Genomic DNA, 6,333 nt, shown 5'->3' with positions numbered 1-6,333 from the left:
TGGAGAGCTGTGAAGCCAATAGTGAGGCATTTTTGGTTGATAGGAAGGTTGATAGGCAATCACTGGAGATTTTTGAGGAGGTGGGGTGAAATGCCCAGTACGTTTCTGTAGAAATATAATCCAGGCAGCAGAAGTAAAGGCTGAAGTGGGGAGAGACAGAAGTTTTCCCTCTCTTTTGTACTTAGACTGAGAGTCCCATGGGAGAAAGGGACTAATTGTGGTATTTAAGCACTTACTATGTGTCAGGCACCGTACTAAGCACTGGTGTATAAGGTACTTGTTTGGACACTATCTTTTTACTCTATTTATTTATTTATTTAATTTATTTGTACATGTCTATTCTATTTATTTTATTTTGTTAGTATGTTTGGTTTTGTTCTCTGTCTCCCCCTTTTAGACTGTGAGCCCACTGTTGGGTAGGGACTGTCTCTATATGTTGCCAATTTGTACTTCCCAAGTGCTTAGTACAGTGCTCTGCACATAGGAAGCGCTCAATAAATACGATTGAGGATGATGATGATGATGACACAGACTTTGTCCCGCATGGGGCTCACAGGTGCTTAATCCCCACTTTTCAGATGAAGAGGAATGGTGAAGTACAGTTACTTGCCCAAGGTCACAAGCAGACAGATATCCAACCTGACTTATCTTGCATCTATCCACTGTTGGGTAGGGACTGTCTCTATATGTTGCCAATTTGTACTTCCCAAGCGCTTAGTACAGTGCTCTGCACATAGTAAGCGCTCAATAAATACGATTGATGATGATGATGATGATCTATCACAGTGCTTAGTACATTGCTGGGCCCAGAGTAAAAACTTAATAAATGCCAAACTTAGAATCAATTATTTTTATTATTGTCATTATTGTTGTTGTTATTTATGAATTGGATGGGATGAGGTTGTAGGCAGGGAAGCCAATGAGGAAGGTGATGCAGTTGCCAAGACAGGTGTTGTGCCAGTGTGGTAGCGGCATGGATGGCGATGAAAATGTGGATAATGGAGATGTTATTTGAAGACAGAATTAAAAGGCCAGTTTGGTAAATGACTGAATATGTGGTTTAAAGGAGAGTGAAGAGTCAATGATAATGCTGAGGCTACAGGCTTGTGAGAAAGTGTGGATATGGGCAGGGAACATGTCTGCTAATTCTGTTTATTGTACCATCCCAAGCGCTTAGTACAATGCTCTGCACATAGAAAGTGCTCAATAAATGCCTTTGATTGATTGATTGATTCATTCATTCATTCAGTTGTATTTATTGAGCACTCACTGTGTGCAGAGCACTGTAGTAAGCGCTTGGGAAGTACAAGTCAGCAACATATAGAGACGGTCGCTACCCAACAATGGGCTCACAGTCTAGAAGGGGGAGATAGACAACAAAACAAAACATGTGAACAGGTGTCAAGTTATCAGAATAAATACAGGTAAAGCTAGAATCACATCATTAACAAATAGAATAGTAAATATATACAAGTAAAATAAATAGAGTAATATATCTGTACAAACATATATACGTTGCTGTGGGGAGGGGAAGGAGGTAGGGTGGGGCGAATGGGGAGGAGGAGAGGAAAAAGGGGGCTCAGTCTGGGAAGGCCTCCTGGAGGAGGTGAGTTCTCAGTAGGGCTTTGAAAGGAGAAAGAGAGCTAGCTTGGCAGATGTTTGCAGGGAGGGCATTCCAGGCCAGGGGGAGGATGGGGGCCAGGGGTTGACAGCAGAGCAGGCGAGAACGAGGTACACTGAGGAGGTTAGCGGCAGAGGAGCGGAGGGTGCGGGATGGGCTGTAGAAGGAGAGAAGGGAGGTGAGGTAGGAGGGAGCGAGGTGATAGCCTCGAAGCCGTGAGTGAGGAGTTTTTGCTTGATGCTTAGGTTGACTGGCAGCCACTGGAGATTTTCGAGGAGGGGAGTAACATGCCCAGAGCGTTTCTGCACAGAGATGATCCAGGCAGCAGCGTGAAATATAGACTGAAGTGGGGAGAGACAGGAGGATGGGAGATCAGAGAGGAGGCTAATGCAATAATCCAGTCAGTATAGGATAAAAGATTGAACCAGATGTTGGTGAGACACTGAGGTAGAATGGTCTTGAAAGCAAGAGGAAATGTGATGTTGCAGAAAAAGGGGAGAAGAGAAGTCAGAGCTGGAGAAGTAGTTTGGGAGTTTTCCATGTAGAAATAAGTCACTGAAGCTGAAGAGAGAATAGAAGGTGAGAATGAGAGGATGGATGGAGAGGTAGAAAGGGGCAGGGACTGTAACGGTGAGAAGGGAGAACTGGGGAGTTCACTAGTGATGGCTTCAGTTATGAAGTAGGTGAAGTAGATGGCCAGGTCATTAGGCGCACAAGATGGGGGAGACAGCCATCTGGAAGTTTAAGAAGGGATTTTAAACGTCAGAAATAGGTTGCGTGGGCTGTGAGTATGGGAGTGAGTGAGGAAGGAGAAATAGTGTGTCTGAGCAGAAGAGAGGCAGATCCATAGCAGATGAGCATCAATTTGAGGTGGATGAGATTCAGATATTTGAATATTTCCACAGGATGAGCGCATGAGTGGAGGGAGCATGCAATTCGAGATGACAGGGCTGAGATTTGGTGGAACAAAATTGAGGGACACAGTGCTAGGGACTTGCTTCCCCCATCAGTCAGTTTTTTTCAGCATGGCCCCCACCCCTACATTGTAAACGCCACGAGGGCAGGGAATCATGTGTATGGAATCATGTGTACTTATTCGACTGTACTAGGCCAAACACTTCGTTGCCATCACTTTGCCCCCTCCTAACTCACATCCCTTTTCTCTTTCTACATCCCAGCTGTCACACTCCCCTTCTCTGGTGCTAACCTTCGCACTCTGCCTTGTTCTTGCCTGTCCCGCCCTCGACCCCTGGCCCATGATCTACCTCTGGTCTGGAATGCCTTCCTTCCTCAAATCCACCAAACAATCACCCTCCCCCACTTCAAAGTTGTACTGAAGGCTCATCTCCTCCAGGAGGCCTTCCCAGACTAAACCTCCCTTTTCCTCAGCTCCCACTCCCCCTCCCCTCCCCATAGGCCCGGCTCTACCCCCTTTGCTCTATCCTCTCCCTGCCTGAAAGCATTTATGTATTTATGTATGTATCTTTAATTCTATTTATTTGTATTAATGTCTTTTTACTTGTTTTGATGTGTATACATAATTCTATCTGTATTGATGCTATGGATGCCTGGTTTCTTGTTTGATGTCTGTCTCCCCAATTCTAGTCTGTGAGCCTGTTATGGGCAGGGGTTCTCTCTCTTTGTTGCTGAATTGTATTTTCCAAGTGCTTAGTACAGTGCTCTGCGCACAGTAAGCCATCAATAGATACGATTGATTGAATGAATAAATGAACCTGTTTCTGTCCTCGGTACAGGACTGAATCAATAGTACTGAATAGAACATTTACTTCCTCAGTCTTCCTTCTGTTTCAAAACCCACTGCCAGGGGATTCTGTGACATTTCTTTCACCTACAGTTAGCAGCTCAATTTTTATCATTTACCTACCTCGTATTTTGAAATTCCAGATTGTCCAAATTCTGAAGTCAGGATTTCAGAACAAACTGTCATTGCTGGAGTCTGTGAAGCTGAATGATCTTGTCAGATAAATGGAGAAGATGAAAGTTAACAAATTGCAGAACTGCTAGTGGTACCTAGTCATTCCCCCCTCCCCCATCCCCTTTCACTTCCTCCTCCTCATTATTCCTTCCCCATTCCCCTCTCCCCGCTCCATCCTGCCTCCCTCCTTCCTCCCCTCCTCCGCTCCCTTCCTCTTCTTCCTGTCCTCTATTCTGTCTCCTCCCTTTCCCCCTCCTTCCTCTCCCTTCTCCCTAGCTACCTTCTTGCCTGCCAGGGGAGAGTAAGAGTTACCCCAAAGGAGATCATCTCTTTTTGTTGCTTATTCACTGACTGTGCTTATGTTTAGCTTTTAATACATTGCTTCCCTGAACCTGAGAAGAAAATGGCTGTCTTCCACCTATATTACCCAAAGAATCAATAGAACTGAATCAAACTGTTGCAGTTTGCCATTGTGAATAGTCCTAGTGATTTCTACCTTTTTATTACCTAGGTAATAAAAATCAGATCATAAAAATGCTGTTCTCTTTCTGCAATTCATGCATATAGAATGTAACATATGGAGTTAACAGAAGTAATGTCCTACACAGCATCTCTCCGCTTTTACCTCCAAGGATCTTAGGAAAATGTGACCAACCTGATTGCCGTGACTATACTCTAGTGCTTAGTACAGTGCCTGGCATATAGTAAGCACTTAAAAAATACCATTATATAATAACTACTAGAAACAAATGGAGTCCTCCTTTAAGGATGAGGGATGAGCCTTATCTAGTGGCTTACAGACCACCACTTATACTCTCTCTCCCTTACCAGTCATATTGTCACTAGAGCAAGGAGGAGAACAAATCCATGGAAAAGGCAGCACATTACAAAGTGTGTAAGTTCTTGTATGTTTGTAGGTTCACGTGTGCATAATACGCATGCACCTGTATTACATGTGTGTGTGTTTTCTCAGTCATTGTGCAATCTAGTCACACAAGCACTGAAATCAATCAGTCAATCCTGTTTACTGAAGCCTTGGCATAAGCAGAGCACTATACTAAGTGTACTAAGTATATACTAAGTGCTTAGAAGAGTACCTGTGTTCCCCGCCAACAATGAGTTTAAAGTCTGGGGCAGATGGGGTGAGGGTGGGGGACAGACATTAATATAAATAAATTATGGATATGGACATAAATGCTGTGGGGCTGAGGGAGGGGTGAGGGAGCATATCAGAATGATACAGAGGGAGTGGGGAAAGAAGACTGAGTGCTTAATCAGGGAAGTGAAAGCCAACACTCCAACCACAACCTCCTTACCCTCCTTCTCATCCCCAACCCCTTACAAAACAATTCTCTTCTCCAACAGTCCTAATTTCCCACTTGGTCTGCCTCTCCTTCCTCCCCTCTCTTGACATGCCAATCCCTGTTCTGGACTGAAGTCACTGAAGTCAACTTCCTTGCACCTCCATCCCTCCACTGATCTCGCACCAGCAGCCTCTAGCCCCCGGTCACCTCTGCATTTACTGTTCCTACACTCCAGCACTCAAGCATCAGCATGCAGCTGGTGGAAATGCAGGCACCAGGCCTTCTTCGACCATTTCAAGTTCGTCCTGCCTGCTGTAACTCTGCCCTTTCCTTAGCTCAGTAATGCTATTTTTCTTCCTTTATGTTCATGAACGACTTCCATGCCCACTGTCTTTACCAACTATTCCAGGCAGTGCTAACTCCTTCCTGAAATACACAATGCCTCAATTCACTTTCTTTCCCCTCGTAATTTTGGCAAATACTCTGTTAATCAATTTGAAAACCTTCAGATGGAACCCCCCCCAACCCCCGCCAAATCCCTATCTAAATGTTTGCAGCTCTGTCCTGCCTTGTCCTTTTCCCATTCCACCCAACTTCTCTTCATCTCCACACGCTTCTTGGCTGTTTCCTAATAGGTCTGCCTGCTTTCAAAATCTACCTCCTCCCCATGTGCTATGCCTCCAACCACAGTCCTTCACCCAGTACAAAAACACTTGTGCCCATTCTTTTTCCCTCCTCGACTACCATCTTCAGCTGCTCACTCCCCTACCATTCAGAAAACCCGCTCTGGACCTCATTGCACCATCCAGCTATCACCCAATCTCCCTGCTGCTCTTCCTACCCAGACCTCACAATCAGGTGTATATCCCTGCCGAGACCCCTTCCTCTTCTCCAGCACCCATCTTGATTTCCCCAAATTTATTTAATACTCCCAAAGATGTAAACCTTTAAGATCCTTTTCTTCCTCACCAATGACCTTTTTCTAGCCAAATTTAGCGGACACTACTCCATCCTAATTCTCCTAACATCATTCTAACATCTATCATCCTTCTAACATCATTAACCATGTGTTTCTCCTGGAAACACTCTCAAACCTAAGATTTTGTCTCACTATTCTTTCCTACTTTTCCTTCTACCTCACTCACAACCAGTCAGTCAGTCAATTTTATTTACTGAGTGTTTATAGCTCATTCAGTAATTCATTAAATTGTATTTATTGAGCATTTACTGTGCACAAAGCACGGTACTAAGCGCTTGGAAGAGTACAATATAATAACAAGCAGACTCATTCCTATCCTCAATGAACTCTCAGTCTAGAAGGGGAGACAGACATGAATATAAATAAATAGAAAAGTAAGTAAATAAATGTATGAAAAATAAATAGCAGATATATACATATGTGCTATGGGGATGGGAGGGAGAATGAATGAAGAAACGAGTAAGAGTGGCACAGAAGAGAGTGGGAAAAGAGG

The sequence above is a fragment of the Tachyglossus aculeatus genome, chromosome Y4 (genome assembly GCF_015852505.1).
Source record: "Tachyglossus aculeatus isolate mTacAcu1 chromosome Y4, mTacAcu1.pri, whole genome shotgun sequence".
NCBI classification, from domain to species: domain Eukaryota; kingdom Metazoa; phylum Chordata; class Mammalia; order Monotremata; family Tachyglossidae; genus Tachyglossus; species Tachyglossus aculeatus.
This window is presented reverse-complemented; position numbering follows the sequence as displayed.